The following is a 17,329-nucleotide window of genomic DNA, read 5'->3' as shown; positions in this document are numbered from 1 at the left end:
TCTTGCATTTTCATTCTGCGTACGGTCCCTAAGGATCTCTTGCCCAGGCACACCTCTCCTGTTTCAGTACTGCAGCGTCCTTTTCACTGACTTTGACAAATGCAGTTTTCCCCTGCTCAGATCCGTTCAGAAGGTAAGTAACATCCTCATTCCCCATAGACACCGAGGAGGAAAGGGTAAAAGAATGGAGGATGTTAGGTTTTTAGAAAAGAAGACTGTGTGGAGACTGGATAATCATTTTCCAATGTATTCAGAGTCATTTTAAAGACGATGGGAGTCCATAGTTTTCCATGTCCACCAGGATGGGACAAGAAGTAGTTGGCTTGATCTGCAGCAAGGGGCATTTAGGTTCGATACTAGGGAAAGTTTTCCAACTATAATGATAAATTAATATTGGAACAGGCACCAGCAGGAGTTGTAGAATTCCTGTCATTGGAGGTTTTTAAAAACAAGTTAGACAAACTCCTGTGAGGGATGGGCTAGGTGTATTTTAGCTTGTCTGAGATTGAGGGTGGAGCGGATTAGAGGCCACCCTGAGGTCTTTTCCAGCTGTACACTTCCATACTTTTCATGATTAATTATCCTAGCCCTATGGGACTTGTTTTACCTATGGGCATTTGTGTAGGGTTGGGGTTTTTTAAATTTCCCCTCTCACTTTCCGTTGTTGCCCAGTGATGTGAAGGAGTGAATTCCTCTTCTGGGACAGGGAATGTAATGGCCGTTGGCGTAACATAGGCCTGTCTTGGTTGGCATGGAAACACTGTTGAGAACTGTCCACATATGAATGGAGCCCCCCGTAGAAACACTGGAAGACTCCGTGACTGGCCGTTAACTTGTAATGAGTGAGAGCCAACATGGGATGGGGAGACAGAGATGAAATTGAGCAGCTTTGGAAAACCTGAGCAGATGAGTCCAACCGTGTGAACTTGGAGTTAAGATTTGCTTTACCAGATTGACGTACGGCTGTTTAAATCCCGTGCCTCGTCAACGTCAGCTTGTTTTGGAATGGCTGTCTTGCGTTGGTGCAAATACCAACCAATTGCATCACACCTCAATAGCGAGTGTCTCCATAGGCGCCGAGTCCGTGGGTACTCCGGGGCTGGAGCACCCACAGGGAAAAATCAGTGGGCGCTCCGCCCCCACCAGCAGCCAAGCTCCCCCCTCCTCGCCTCCTTCTCCCCCCCGGGTACACCATGTCCCCGCTTCCCCCCCCCTCCCTCCCAGCGCTTCCTCCCCACCACCTAACAGTTGTTTGGCGGCGCTTAGGACTTTCCAGGAGTGGGGATGCGGCGTGCTCAAGGGAGGAGGCAGAGAAGAGGCGGGGTGGGGTGGGGACTTTGGGGAAAGGGTGCAACAGGGACGGGATGAGGATGGGGCCAGAGGCACCAGGGAGTCAAGCACCCACCGAGAAGAGGGAAGTTGGAGCCCATGAACATCTCTCCCGGGAGCCTGAACTCGTTTGGAGTCACTGAAAAACCACAGTGAGAAAAGGGGCATTGCTGCTGGAAGACCCAGTCTCAGAGAAGTGGAACGGTGGGGCTCGCCCTCGGGGAAAAGCTAAGCCTAGTATGTAGCCAGGGTCGGTCCAGACTCCCACTGATGCGCTAAAACCATCTGCACAGTTATTGCGGATTGGTTTGTAGCATGGGTTCTCAAACTGAGGGGATGGCTGGGCTTGAGATGCTGGGCTCCAGGCTGAGCTGCAAAGTCGAAGCAATGTCTCCACCGTGATTTTTAATACACTAGTGCGAGACCCGCTTACACAGGTCTGTAGACCCAGACTCGAAGGCATCTCACTCCCTGATGCAGTCGTATCTCAAAGAGGGCAGTCCCGAGAGGGAGACCAGATAAAAGCCTGGGTCATCGAACACCCTGTAAATCCAGGATGCTGCCCTGTCTTTGAATCCCTCCACTGGCTCCCCCATCTCTATTGCGTCTAACATCACCTGCCTCTTTCCACTTTCATGGCCTGACCCTCCCCTTACATATTATCTCATACATGGCAATGGCTCAGATGCTGAGACCACTGCCAATCAGGGCGTTTCACAGAATCAGAATCATAGAATATCTGGGTTGGAAGGGACCTCAGGAGGTATCTAGTCCAACCCCTGCTCAGAGCAGGACCAATCCCCAACTAAATCATCCCAGCCAGGGCTTTGTCAAGCCTGACCTTAAAAACCTCTAAGGAAGGAGATTCCACCACCTCCCTAGGAAACCCATTCCAGTGCTTCACCACCTTCCTAGTGAAATAGTGTTTCCTAATATCCAACCGAGACCTCCCCCACTGCAATTTGAGACCATTGCTTCTTGTTCTGTCATCTGTTACCACTGAGAACAGTCCAGATCCATCCTCTTTGGGACACCCCTTCAGGTAGTTGAAAGCTGCTATCAAATCTCCCCTCACTCTTCTCTTCTGCAGACTACACAATCCCAGTTGCCTCAGCCTCTTCTGATAAGTCATGTGCTCCAGCCCCCTAATCATTTTTGTTGCCCTCCTCTGGACTCTTTCCAATTTTTCCAAATCCTTCTTGTAGCATGGGGCCCAAAACTGGACACAGTACTCCAGATGAGGCCTCACCAATGTCGAGTAGAGGGGAATGATCACATCCCTCGATCTGCTGGGAATGCCCCTACTTATACAGCCCAAAATGTCGTTAGCCTTCTTGGCAACAAGGGCACACTGTTGACTCATATCCAGCTTCTCATCCACTGTAACCCCTAGGTCCTTTTCTGCAGAACTGCTTCCTAGCCATTCGGTCCCTAGTCTGTAACAGTGAATGGGATTCTTCCGTCCTAAGTGCGGGATTCTGCACTTGTCCTTGTTGAACCTCATCAGGTTTCTTTTGGCCTAATCCACTAATTTGTCTAGGTTCCTCTGTATCCTATCCCTACCCTCCAGCGTATCTACCACTCCTCCCAGTTTAGTGTCATCTGCAGACTTGCTGAGGGTGCAATCCATGCCATCCTCCAGATCATTAATGAAGATATTGAACAAAACCGGCCCCAGGACCGACCCTTGGGGCACTCCACTTGAAACTGGCTGCCAGCTAGGCATGGAGCCATTGATCACTAACTGCTGAGCCCGACAATCTAGCCACCTTTCTATCCACCTTATAGTCCATTCATCCAGCCCATACTTCTTTAACTTGCTGGCAAGAATACTGTGGGAGACCATATCAAAAGCTTTGCTAAAGTCAAGGAATAACACAGCCACTGCTTTCCCCTCAGCCACAGACCCAGTTATCTCTCCTCATACAAGGCAATTAGGTTAGTCAGGCATGACTCGCCCTTGGTGAACCCAAGCTGACTGTTCCTGATCACTTTCCTCTCCTCTAAGTGCTTCAGAATTGATTCCTTGAGGACCTGCTCCATGATTTTTCCAGGGACTGAGGAGAGGCTGACTGGCCTGTAGTTCCCCGGATCCTCCTCCTTCCCTTTTTTATCTTGTGTTCCCCCATCTGTCTGAATCCATACGTCTCTTGTCTGATTCTTAGACAGTCGGCACCTTGGGGGGCAGGGACTGTCTCTTTGTTCTGTGTCTGTAGAATTACCCGCACCCTGGGGTCCTGGTCCCTGGCTTGGGTTGCTAGGCACGACAATAATCATAATAATAAATTAATTATAGAAATAATAATAATGGGGAGGCACCAAGCAGTGGAAAGGAGGGTGTTCGAGAGGGGGGAAAGGGGAACCCTAGAACCACAGGGCTAGAAGGGACCACAAGAGTCATCTAGTCTACCCCTCCCATCCCCTCCCCCCCCAAGATGCTGGATTTGTGGTGTCTAAACCACCCCAGACACACAACTCTCCGGCCTCCAGGGAACACTTGTTCCAGTGGGAGGGTGTGGTGGAAAGTGTTTGGGGGAGCAGGAATTTGGGGGAATAGGAGGGAAGGCGAGAAGACAAGAAGTGGGTGCTGGAGTCCCGGGAGGTGGGGAGAGCTGAGAGCAGTGGGTGGGAGGGAAGTGGGTGGCATAGCGAGTGAGAGGATTAGCTGTGTCCCTTTCCTGGTCTCTCTAAGTGACCTGCCTCGGGCCTTTCCCTCTCCTGTAGTGGAAGACTGCAGTTCTCCTGCTCTTAATCCCCTGTATTTCATCCATGCTTAACCAGCACTTTGGGCAGTCTGGTGTCAGTGGTGCACGGAGACAGCCCAGCCTTCTGCAAACCAAAGTAGTGTTTATTTTGCAGTAGGAAAACAGGAAAGCAGAAAAAAGGATTTTGACATAACATGCCTGTCTTACCTAAATGCCCAGCATCCCGTTGGTCAGGTAGGCAGGTCCATCTTCTCCAGACACCCCTGTAGCTTCCATGTGTTTCTGTTTCTTTCTCCCAAACAACCACCTGAACAGGCAGGCTCCTTTTGAGAGCGAATCCCTTTTTCTACCGCTCCAGACCTTTCGATCTCCTAGGTCCAAGGGCTTTGGGGGTCTAACCCAGGTCTGTAAGCTGGCTTGACCCAGGAGGTAGAGAAGTTCAAAGCTAATAATTTGGACCTTGACTCTTAACAACATGGAAGTGTTTGCCAAGGGTCATTCTCCTTCCCTTCCTATACGTTTTCTTTACCGCCTTTTAAACGAAAACAAAGAATTCATACGGCAAATATCCCAATAACCAGGTCAACATCAATCATTAGGGCCCTGCCAAACTCATGATCCATTTTGGTCCGTTTCACGGTCATAGGATTTTAAACATCTTCCATTCCTTAGATTCAGATATTTAAATCTGGAATTTCATGATGGTTAATTGTGGGTGTCCCAATTGCAAATGGGGCCCTGGGTGAATCGCAGGGCTATTGTCAGGGGGTGGCATGGTATTGCCACCCTCATTTCTGTGCTGCTGCTGGCGCTGGCACTGCCTTCAGAGCTGGGTTCCCAGCAGCAGCAGAGTTTTCTGCAGCTGGGGAAGGTTCCCAGAGGCGGGTCTGACCCAGCCCAGGGAGTGGTCCATGCAGGGGAAGAAGTCTCGTCCCACCCCAGGCCAGCTGGGAGTAGCAGTTTGAGCCCGGCACATGGCAGGAGCCCTCAGGGGCAGCACCCATAGCCCTGCCACTCCCCAGCTTTGAGTCCAATGCTGGGGGGAGGGGGTGTTAAAGAGGTCTTGGGCCGGCTGTTCCTGTGTGTGTGCTGGGGGGTGTGATCATAGTGGTCCCCCTGTCACTGCAATGCCCATCTGTAAGGCTGGCCTTGCCCCCCAAAAGAGTGATGACCTTACCTCATGCTTTCTGGTCAGGACCCCTCCCCCAAAGCCCAGTAGCAGTTTCTTTTGTCATCTTCAGTGTGAGGAAGGAGCTAGGGTGAGAGATAGCTTCAGGGGGTTGCCATTCATTGTCACCCTTTGAAAATGCATCTTCCTGGAAATGACCCCAAGACAAAACACTTTCTAGGTGAGGTCTAGGAGACATGGAGTCTGGTAGGGGGGAGGTTTGCTATATCGTTTGCTAAGATGCAGATCTGTTTGTTCTTGCCCCAGTCGAGAGCTGGCCTGGCATTCATTTGTCTTGGAGAAACATGTTTCCCTTCTCCACAGACTTGTCTGGGGAAACACTTCAGTTCATAACTTTACATATAATGTTGTTACATACATTTTACCATGATATTACTGACCTGAAAGTTACTAGTTTTCAATTTATACCTTACAAGGCATATTGTGTGCAAAGATTATTACAATAACGTGCAGGGTATGAACACGGGTGCATTCTGTCACTGTTGGTAATGCAGCTTCTGGGGACTCAGGAGGTCTTGATTTCCCTCTCCATCTATACCAGCTGCAAGCTTTCTTCACGGCAATGTCTTTGGGATCTTTGCATCAGTCCCTCCTGGGGTCACGTGGCCCAATTCCTATTCTTCATATTCTCTTTTTCTAGAGGAATTGGAGTCTGTTACACCTGAATGATAGCATCTGATTCCCCAGCCTTCTCCACACCATGGGGCATTTTCGTCCTCCCTCCCATTACACCAGAGTTGCAATAGTCTCTAATTCCTCACAACGTGCTTTCCTTATGTCTAGCACTGCTAAGATACTATGCTCAGGGACATCCTCCCTCCTTCCTATTCCTCCAGTGAACTCCGCCATCCCATAGTTACTGTTCCCAGCTTCCCTGTGACTCACTCATTGTCTCTGGGCCTCGCTTTGTCGGTAAGAAGCAGTTCCAGGTGGTTTCCCACTGGCAGCAAACTTCGCTTTCTAGGACGTGGCGTTACCTTCTCTGTGTTTGGGGACCATTTGATGATGATTGTCTGGCTGTGTGTGTTTGCAGCAGAAATGGGGATAGTTAAATCCCTCATTAAGCAGAGTGTCCTACATATTTGAGCCCCTGGGAGGTGGCCCCAGTATATTACTGCTTTAAAATGGTCTGGAGTTAAAAGAATAGAACATTTTATTGTGACTCCCCCGATCTCATTTGTTTTCTTTTCTCTAAGCAGGGTTTCCAGTTCCCAAATCTGATATGATCTCCCAGCAGGATCGAGAGGTAAAGCCAAGGGTCCCAGATGTCCAAGGCTCAGAGGAAAGACAGATTTGGAGGGATGCCCACACAGGTGAGGAATCATGAAACCTGGGAGCGCCTCAAGGAAAGAGCTGGGATTCCCTGCAAGGCCCTTGTGAGCTCTCTGAGTTCTGGACTGCTCCAAGCAGCTATCATAGCCTCATGGCAGATATTGCTCATGGCTTCCTACCCAACCTGTCTTGACCTCCCCTCCCATGGGCTGTAGAAGTAGATTTTATGCCCCACTTCTTTCCTGTGTGGGAAAGAGTTCGGTGGGATTTGGATCCTGGTTTTTTTCTGTCTGACTAGCACTTATTTTGGTTTGCCCTTGCCTTGCCCATCCCCGTTTCTGAGGTTTCTCTCTCTTTCTCAGCAGGTGATGGGATGGTGAGTGAGAACAAGGAGGAGAATCCTCAGCAGGAAGATGCTGAGCAGGTGGGACCATACGTGGGGTTATCACACAGCTCCAAAGGGGATATGTCCAGGAGTCATGAGCAGGGAACAGCCTGTGAGATTCAGCACAGGCCAGACAGAGAGCAGGGAAACCAGCCAGGGGAGAAGATGAGTATATCCGTTAATAACTGGGAAACTCCCAAGGACCAGAAGGAAACCACAGCCCAAAAGAGAAACCCGACAGGAGAGAGAACCAACATGTGCACCGAGTCTGGGAAACGTTTCAGCAGCCACTCACACCTTAGAGAGCAGCAGAGAATCCACACGGCGGAGAGACCCTATGAGTGTGGGAAAACCTGCCCTCTGAGCTCACGGCTCATTGCGCATCAGAGGCTCCACACAGGAGAGAGACCCTCTGAATGCTCTGAGTGCGGGAAAAGCTTCACTCGGAGTTCGTCCCTCATTGCACATCAGAGGATCCACACGGGAGAGAGACCCTATGAATGCGAGTGCGGGAAAAACTTCAGTAGCCGCTCAGGCCTTTTTGACCACAAGAGAAGCCACAGTGGGGAGAGACCCTATGAATGCTGGGAGTGCAGGAAAACCTTCGCTCGGCGCTCACACCTGATTGCACATGGACGAATCCACACCGGAGAGCGCCCCTATGAATGCCGCGAGTGCGGGAAAACTTTCTCTCAGCTGTCAGTCCTAATTAGACACAAGAGAACCCACACGGGAGAGCGCCCCTATGAATGCTGCGAGTGCGGGAAAAGCTTCACTCAGAGCTCATCCCTGATCACGCATCAGAGAATCCATACGGGGGAGAGACCCTACGAGTGCCGTGAGTGCGGGAAAAGCTTCGCTCGGATCGCCACTCTTGTTACGCATCAAAGCACGCACGCGGGAGAGCGCCTCCTTATGAGTGCGGGAAACGCTTCCCTCAGAGCTCAACACTCATTAGACATGAGAGGGTCCGCACAGGAGAGAGACCCTGTGAGTGCGGAAACACCTTCACTTGGCGTACTGCACATCAGAGAATCCATGCAGGTGAGTGCCCCTATCGATGCTGCTAGTGCAGGCGAAGCGTCTCTCAGCGCTCAGCCCTTCCTGCACGTCGGAGGATCCACACAGGCGAGAGACCCCGGAGATGCTTCTTGGGAGAAAAGCTTCCGTCAGTGCTCAGCCCTTGTTTATCCCCCGAGAATGCCCCAGGGAGATCAACGTTACAAAAACCTTGTTGAGAGCCAACAAAACATTGATTTTCTTTAACACTTTTGCTGATTCCCCCATTGTGGCCCGTCAGGCTGTTTGAAGCTTTTGCTCATTGTGCTCTCTCAAATCTACCGCTGGCTTTTAAAGCTCGCCGTTCTTTGGTGTGAGTCCTCTTGCTCTGTCAACTCCTTTGTGTTATGAGTCTTGTGTCCCTCTCCTACCAGGAATGTCCCGCAGTCCCAGGTTGGGGCATTAAGGCTGACAGCAGTGAACTCCACTGCCATAAAATCTACCTGGTATTGCCATGTAAAAACACAACTATTCCTTCAGTAAAAACATAGTCGGTGTGTAATGGCTGCAATTATCTAGCACACTTCCTCATGGCCTGACCTAACCTTGATCTGTTCTCCTCGTCTAAACAATCCCAGAGCATCACGTTTGTACTAAAACAACGAGGAGTCCGGTGGCACCTTAAAGACTAACAGATTTATTTGGGCATAAGCTTTCGTGGGTTAAAACCTCCCACTTCTTCAGATGCATCTGGCTGCAGGGTGCTTTGGGAAGGGTTTGCAGTGTCTCATGGAGCAGGCACATTTATACTGTTCCTCTTACTGCAAGGTAATTGTTACAGTCACTTAATTCCCTCTTTGTGGGCAGATTGTCTCATTCCCAGTTGTTCTCACGCGGCCTTGGGTTGTGCTGAATGCAGGGAGGGGGTGTGTTGCTTCTCTTCTTTAAAATATATTTAAATATAACAAAGACCAGGAGCAGGAAAGAAAGTGTTGTTTTGGCCTCTGTGACACAAGAAAGAGAGGTGCTGAGACCACCTTCCCGGACACCCCAGAAGTGTTTTCTTCTGAGCCAGGGTGAGTTTTTCACATTCTACCCTGCCACCTCCCGAAGTGTCACATGATGCAGTGTTCTCCGCTCTCTGTCCTTGGCAACTGCCCTTTGCTTCTAAATTTGGACTCGTCTACATTTAAAACACTGATGTAACTCCTCGGCGAAGACGCAGCCTGCACCGATGGGCGGGCTTCTCCCCTCGGCGTATACCTCCCTTAGGTATGTCTACACTGGCAGGTTTCTGAGCCACGAGTTACACCACTTTTATTAAAATGCTGGAATTAAGCCGCTGTTGCGTGTCCACACTGGAACGCAGCCTCATTGGTAGCTCTTGCAATGGCAAAGATCGCAGTGCATTGTGGTCACTATCCTACTGTGCAACAGGCCGCAGGGTGCTTTGGGAAGGGTTTGCAATGCCTCGCGGGGCAGGCACAGCATCACATAAGGCAGGTGTCCCAATCCCATTGTTCCACGGGCATCCTACTACACTGACAGCTGCTTTTCAACTGAAGGGTGGGGGAGAGTGTGTGACAGAGAGTGTGTGTGTGTGTGTGTGTGTGTGTGTGTGGGGAGGGGAGAGAGAGTGTGTTGGCGGAACAGAGTGTGTGTCAGCATGCTGTTTTGTAAGTTGGAAGCAGCCAGTCCTGAGGGGGGAGACCCGACATCAGCCCCCACCTCCCTCCCTGGGCGCACGCACGCACGCTCTCTCTCTCTCTCACACCCACACCCACACACCTGTGTTCAGCAGCAGGAGCATTCCACATGAGTGGTTTAGTTTTTGTCCTGGAGCAAATCAGCACAGCACGCAAAGGCTGTCAGAAAAGGTGCTTTGAAAGGAGAGGGGCGCATGTCTCCAGGGACAGCCGAGTTCGAAACAATGAGCAGAGTGGTCCCTTGAGGCCTTACGGGACAGCTCCGGAGGCCAATGACAGCACAGAAAGCAGGCAAGTGTCAATAGTGCGCCGGATCCGCTGCACAAAGACCTTGACAACCCTCGTTGAGGTGGGGTTTTTTGCAGGGCTGCCGCTGAGGAGTTTCTGCGCACAAAGTGGCTTGGCAGTGTGTGCACGTCTGCAGTTTGAGTGCTTTACTGTGCAGAAACTTGCCCATGTAGCCAAGCCCGAAGAGGTGATCGCTAGGTTGACAGGAACAGTCTTCCATTGACCCGGTGGGGGTTAGGTTGGTTTAATTGCTTCACTCAAGGGTGTGGATTTTCCACGCCCCTGAGCGATGGAGTTACACTGACCTAATTTCCTACTATAGACCAGACCTTGGACTCAGTAAGGCTGGAGATGAAAGCATCACAGGCCTGGGAGATGAATTTGAATGGATCCCAATTTCAGTGATCATTCAGAGTATAAACCCCAGTGTCTGTCTGCTGGCAAAGCCACTTCTGGGCTGCTGGGTGTTGTTTGCAGACGGGAAGGTTGGGTGTTTTTCTCCACTACAATGCTACTAACTTTTGTAAATAAGGTGATTCAGTAAGTGCTGAGTGACGTAGATTTGAATGGATCAGAGGAGAATGCTATGGGAGAATCTCTTCTCCTGATTCTGAGTCGTATCTATAACCTGCTCTGGAACTTCGTTTTATATGAAACTGAAAGAGTCTCAACTTCTCTGCGATGTGGGTTTTTCTCTTTTTTTCTGAAGTCTGTTTGCTCCCATAATTGGATATTGGTTTCGTTTGACTGAATGAAGCTCAGATTTATTAGGGACTTTAACCAATTACCATTTACTAAAAATAATTTCTTATGTTGTTTTTGCTCTTCTCCTGCACCTCCATGATGACATGGAGGAAAGTCAAGTGCCGTTCACTCAACAGGAGAGAATACTGCATGCTAGTGGGCATGCTACCAAGGAAATCTCCATTCTGAAATGGTGAACAGCACACCCCAAACTGTGCAACTAACAAAAGTAAACTGCATACGATTAGAGTGTTGCTCAGTTCTTTAGGTAAATATTGTCTCAGATGCCCCAAAGAGAGAATTCCTCAGTATGCGATTTGGAACTTGGCAAAATACTGTTGTATTTGATTCCCAAAGTAGTTATGGCCTAGGTCCTTCAAGAATGTACTCCGTAATATATCTCCTGGCTAATCCTATGATATGGAGAATGATGTCCCTGTCTATGTAGATGTGGAGGATGTAGAAATCACATTTTTTCTGAACACATCTTTTGTAGATGCTGCAAATGTGTATCGAATGAAATCAGTGTTGAACATGAGATAGCTGCAGTACGTCTCTTTTTGACTAGATCCCCCACCTTTAGTGGTTTACAGGGATTCGGATCCAGGCCTGTTTCTAGTCCCGAATTAAGACCTGGGCCACCACATTAAAGAAACAAATTGGGCATGTTTGGGGAATATTGATCATTAAGGCTACTGAAAAGTGCCTGGTTTTGTATAGGATTTTACTTCAGCAAAGTGTATGTTTTCCTTCACGAAGGCCAAGGATTTGGCAACAATTTCAGACTTAGTAGCAGATACACCGTGGATGGGTTTCACCCCAGAGAAGGACACCAGGCTGACATAAAGAACAGGAGTATTTGTGGCACCTTAGAGACTAACAAATTTATTTCAGCATAAGCTTTTGTGGGCTATAGCTCACTTCTTCGGATGCATAGAATAGAACACACAGAGAAAAGATATTTATACATATTGAGAACATGAAAAGGTGGAAGTATGCATACCAACTGGAAGAATCCAATCAATTGAGATGAGCTATCGTCAGCAGGAGAAAAAAAACCTTTGAAGTGATATAGGCTGACACAGGCCTTGATAAAACTGCTTTTATAAAGCAGCTCCCTTGTTCAGTGGAATTGATTGTGGTCCCAAAGGATGCTATGATTAAACCGGAAACAATTATCCTTTACCATTTGGATCTAACGTTTCATGAGGCTTAGAGAGAAGCGGTGCCTTTGGCATAATTCGCAGCCATCTTGCGCACTTAGAAAGAAGCAAGACCACCACGTAGGAAGAAGTGGCCTTGCTTTGGCAGACAGAACAACACCAGCTGCAAGCTGCAGTTTTACCAAGTAAAAATAATCAAGTGAAAGGACAAATTCATAAGAAGGGGGGAAACGTAAAAAACTGAGCTTGAATCTGGTTGTCTGTGTTGGTACGTTCTTTTGCTAAAGCTGCTTTGCTCTTAAGGAGACTAATGCTAGAAAAACTGATAACTTATCATAGCCCCTACCAGGCTATGTGTTTTGTCAAAAGAAAATCTATACAAAGTTTAGTTAGAAAGTGTGCACTGAAGCAGTCCAAGGTGCTTTTCTTTGGGCAAGGACATGGCACTAAAATGCTCAGCAACTGGACAGAAGGAGGGGCCATGGAAGGATGGTTGTGGATTCCTCAAAAGCATTTCAGATATAAATGTTTTGACTGCTCTAACAGCTACTGCTACAGCACATATATGTGTGTGTGCTTCAAACCGAATAAAGGCACTTTTAAATAAAAGTGCTTCTGTTTGTGCCAATCATTTTATCAAATGGAGGAGATGCATCCCCGCTGATTTATTTCTGACATCACCTGAAGAAAACCCAGTAAGTTGTCATTGCTTTGGGTTCTGAAAAACCTGGGTAACAGATTTGGCAATCCAGTTGCCAGGAGTGGTGGAGAGGAGGGGACGATTGGTACAAACGGTTTATTTGTTTGCTGTGCGAGAAGGGAGGATGGGGGGCAGGGTTGCAACCTGTAATTTCCCTGTTTCAGAGTCCACACGTCAATGCAGGGATACATTCCATTACTGGGAGTCAGGGCCCAGGTCTGGTAGCATGGTTGAGTAAGAAATTATGTCAGGAGGAAAGGGAACATCTGGAAAGAAAGAACAGCTGGAAATGATTTGGGGAAACAGCTTGACGGATTTTGTACAGGAAGCTTTACAGACCCTAAGATGTTCCTGCAACGCTGTAAGCAGACAGTAGTTGTCATAAATATAGGGGGAAAGGTAGCAACCTTTATGTATGAAGCAGCATAAAATCCCGCCTTGGCAGCTGTACTGAATCACTTTACCTGTACGGGGTTAAGCAGTTCATATAACCTAGTTGACACCTGACCAGAAGGACCAAAGAGGAAAGAAGATACTTTCAAATCTGGGAAGATTTTTTGTTTTGTTCCCTCTCCGGATGGAGGGAGAAACCAAGCAGGTACAATATCTCCTGAAAATATACCTGGAATAATCCATCTAAACCCACAGAAATTGTAAATAGGGCAAAGAAATGTGTCAGGTTATCTTTTGTTTTGGCTTGTGAATTTTCCTATGCTACAGAGGTAGTTTTATTCCTGTTTTTTGTAACTGTGAAGCTGAGCCTAGCAGGGAATCCTCTGTGTTTTAAATCTTTTTATTACCCTGTAAAATTACCTTCCATCCTGATTTTGCAGGTGTGATTATTTTATTTTTTTCTTTCTAAATAAAGTTCTTTTAAGAACCTGGTTGATTTCAGTGTCCTGAAGACAAAGGGTCTGGTCTGGGCTCACATTGCTGAGGTGATTGGTTGGTATATTATTCTCAAGCCTCCCCAGGAAAGAGGCTGAAGGGCCTTGGGGGGATATTTTGGGGGAGATAGGGATTCCAAGTGACCCTTCCCTGAATTTTTGTGTATATCACTTGGTGGTGGCAGCAGTACCATCCAAGGACAAGGAAAGGAATTTGTGCCTTGGGCAAGTATTAACCTAAGCTGGTGGACTGTAAACTCAGGGGAGCTTTCATGTGGGTCCCCCACATCTGTACCCCAGAGTTCAGAGTGGGGAGTGGAACCCTGACAGTAGTAATAGTAATAAATTAAAAGATCAGATCAAGGCAAGAATAAAAAACCTAAATAAAATTAAAAGGATAAAATAAAATACCGCCCCCTCCAACCTACCCTAAAGACAGCGCAGATCATGACAATGCAGAAACAAGTATGTAACAGTGAGCGAGAAAGTAATCGGTCAGAACAGGATGTATCTGCGTTGAAACGGAGGACTCGAGAGCAAAACAGCCAATTGGGCCTTACTGAAGGATTCCCAGGGAAGACCATGGGAAATGTAAACGACACAATGGTGCTTTCAAAGCCACGTTGGGAGATCAGAAGGGAACAGTGGCAGTGATTAGAGAAAGTCATAAACTGGGAAGGGCGTGGGGGATGCACCAGAAGAGGATCCCGATGTGTATCTGTATTATAATTATGAAAGGAATTATCCCTGTGAGTTTCCTTTTATCATAGGCCCTTCCAGGCAGTTTCTGTACGGTCCCTTGCTTGGAACACTGGAGGAGTTGCAGAAACCCCCATCCACAGCCCCCATAATAAACACCAGGGTGAGGAAGATTGGTCCCCGAGGGGGCAATCGAGGGGAAGAACGTGCAGCGGTCAGACTCTTCACCCCAGATTAGGGCAGCAGAGAAATTGTCTTAGGTTTCCCTCCCTTCTGCTTCTTCTTTCTCCACATCCCCATCCTCTCTTCCCCTCTCTGTTCATTCCCTCTGGGGCACCCGGCACTGGCCACTGGTGGTAGACAGGATCCTGGGCTAGATGGACCTTTGGCCTGACCCAGGATGGCTGCTCTTATGTTCTCCTTCAGCTGCTTCTTTCTCCACATTCCCCTAACTTCCCCCGCCCCCTCCACTTCTTTTTTCTTTTGTGTGTTTTCTTCTTTTATCAGTTAAGGGTTAACGCCGGAGCAGGAAGTATTTCCGCTGTCCTTAAAGATATGGCTGCCAAGCGATAGGAATGTTAACTCTGCTACTGATCCTAATGACTGCCGGGAAAAGAGTTTAAAAAAAAATGGTCAATTAAAAAAAAATGGGCTAAAAAAATTGCCGTTTCTTTTTATGGCCGAAAGGGGATTTGTGGCTCCTCGTGAAGCAAGCCCAGTTAAAGCAATAACTCTCCAAGGTACGAGCCTAAAGGAAGGCAAGGGCCAAAAGGGGAAAAGGACAGGAGAAGGGAGACAGGCGCGAGGGATCTGTGGCAAGTGGAAATTTGGAAACGGCTCCTAAAGTACAAGCCACAGGTACCCAAAGGGAAGATCTCAAGTGTACCTCCCAACTCCTCTCCTTGGGGAGTCCAGGCGCCCCTAACTCCCCCAGAGTGGCACATTTGGATGCAGATAGGTGGGGGGAGGTTTGTGGTTTCTGTAGAGTTTGAAGGCGAGGCATTCGGACTGAATGGTTAAATACAGGTGCTACTTAATCCTTAATGAGCACTCAGAAGAAAAGCCTGTTTAAATCTCTGGCTGGAGTTAAGCCCTCGCCGGGATTTAATGAGGCAAAGTGCCTTGTTTCCTTTGGCAGATGGATTCTTTATTGGGTGGGGCGAAGGAAAATAAGGGGCAATTTGGCTCAATGGATTTCAGAGAAGGGATCCCAGGAGCCAGTGTCTTGAGAGAATTAAGAGCTTTGGTTGATTTTGCTAGTGGGGTCCAATGGGAAACAGCTCCTGGGAACCCGGGAAGATTTCAGCAAAGCCTTTAAGGTGTCTGAAGTGTGGATCTGGCCCCCACAAGTTCTAGCCATTGCAGAAAAATAGCAGGAACTATGGGGCAAAAACAGAATTGTTTTATTTAACAGTCAAGCCCCAATAACACTGCCCTCTGGCCATCCTCAAAAGTGACAGCAGGACCCGGAGACCGAGTTCCACCACCTTAATTGGGTGGCCGCACAGATGGCCCCTTAGTGGCTAAGTATCGGGCGGTGACGACCTCCCTCGTGGGAGGAGCTCAGTGGTTTTCACAGGTTTAGAGTTGGCCGATGTTTAGTCTTACACATCTCTCGCAACTTACGTGCATTTAACAGGCGCGATTTCAAATATGCGCACACGGCCGGAGTGGGGGGCGTGGCCTCAAGATTTAAAGGCCCTGGGGTACCAGCTGTGGCTGGGAGTCCCAGGGCCTCTAAATCACCCAGGGGGCTCCCAGCTGCAGAGGTGGCTGGGAGCCCCCGGGGTGAACTAAGGGGCCCGAGGCTCCAGCCGCCGTGGCACTCCGGGCCCTTTAAATGCCAGGCCCAGCCCGGCCGCCAAAGCTGTGGGCGGGATTGAAAGGACTCAGAGCTCCCCACCACGGCGGGAACGCTGAGCCCTTTAAACCCTGCCGGCAGCTCTGGCAGCGGGACGGGGGCATTTCAAGGGCGGCGAGGATACAATGTTGGCTCTACGTGGTGTTCGCTTTATGGGTCAGCTGCGGACCCACCCCCCCCCCCGGCTGAGCTGGGACGGGCCTGTAGTTATTATTTTCAGCAGCGACCCCCTAACAGCTAGTAGCCTTATAATAGCTGGCAACCATTAGGAGAAATTGGACACCTCACAGACACAGTAGCCTAAACTTTTAAACTGTCTTCCCTTATCGGTCTTAAGGCAGTTAAAGCTGGTCCTAAGCTGGTTTTTGCTGAGCAGACTGCAGAAGTGCAGGGTTTGCTAACCACTAATCCAATGCTAACACAACCGAAGCCTGTGTGAGTGTGTATAAAAAATTCTTGGTTTTTGTATAAAGTTTTTTGTAGCAAGGTACAGGGCTCTCCTGTCTCCTGCAGAATAAAGGAACCGTTCCTTACCCGTCGGGCAGTCCCTGGCTCTCGGCTAGGCAGCCCCGACATCTCGCTAACATTTTCGCAGGGTCCCTGTGCCTGGGGACGGCGTCTCCCGCTCTCCGCAGAACCCATGTGTGTTTGGTAGGCTGGGGGGGCTGGAGCAAGAGGTGCCCAGGGGCTGGGGCGCCTGATCAGGGGGTGTCATTCGGCAGATGGGTAACACCCTGGTTTGCACTCAGACCTGGGGGCGGGAGCAGGGCCGGTGCAAGGCTATTTTGTGCCCTAGGCGAAACTTCCATCTTGCGCCCCCACCCCCAAAATCACATACATTATACACAATACACGGTCACAGAGTAACATGTTATAATTTAGAATTTATGTTTCCGTGCTTTAAGTTTAGCAAATTTAGAAACAAGTTCCTCCAAGTCAATGCTGTGAGCAATGTCATGTTCTATTGACAAGGTAGATAGCCCAACAAGTCTTTGTTGCAACATTGATGTTCGCATATATGTTTTTATCAACTTGAGCTTCGAGAAGCTTTGCTCACCACTGGCCACAGAAACTGGGAGAGTCAAGAGGATGCAAAGAGCAATAACTGTGTTAGGGACACTATCTGTCAGCTTATTTTCCCATATGAAGTTCAATACATCTTGGGGTGATGAACTCCTTTGGACTCGTCTTGCAATAGCTTGCAATTCACTGCACAAGTCAAAGGTATCAATATCCTTGGATTCACCATGTTGCAAAGCTTTCTCCAAAATCAAGCAATGTTCCATAATTTGCTTTGGTGTTTTATTTGGCAAACTGTAAACATCATATATGAAGCCAAATACTGAACTAATTTGCTGCATCAATGTGAATCTTTCTTCAACCGAATGTATTGCTGTGTCAA

The 17,329-nt window shown here is 48.6% G+C and overlaps 1 pseudogene; it reads left to right on the top strand.

Annotated features, from left to right (window-relative positions):
• The window catches only part of LOC115643461, a 591,865-nt pseudogene that overhangs the window by 13,663 nt on the left and 560,873 nt on the right, over positions 1-17,329 (top strand).

This window comes from Gopherus evgoodei, unplaced genomic scaffold (genome assembly GCF_007399415.2).
Source record: "Gopherus evgoodei ecotype Sinaloan lineage unplaced genomic scaffold, rGopEvg1_v1.p scaffold_60_arrow_ctg1, whole genome shotgun sequence".
In the NCBI taxonomy this organism is placed as follows: domain Eukaryota; kingdom Metazoa; phylum Chordata; order Testudines; family Testudinidae; genus Gopherus; species Gopherus evgoodei.
The sequence above is the reverse complement of the archived record's forward strand: the minus strand, read 5'-3'. Positions and strand labels throughout refer to the sequence as shown.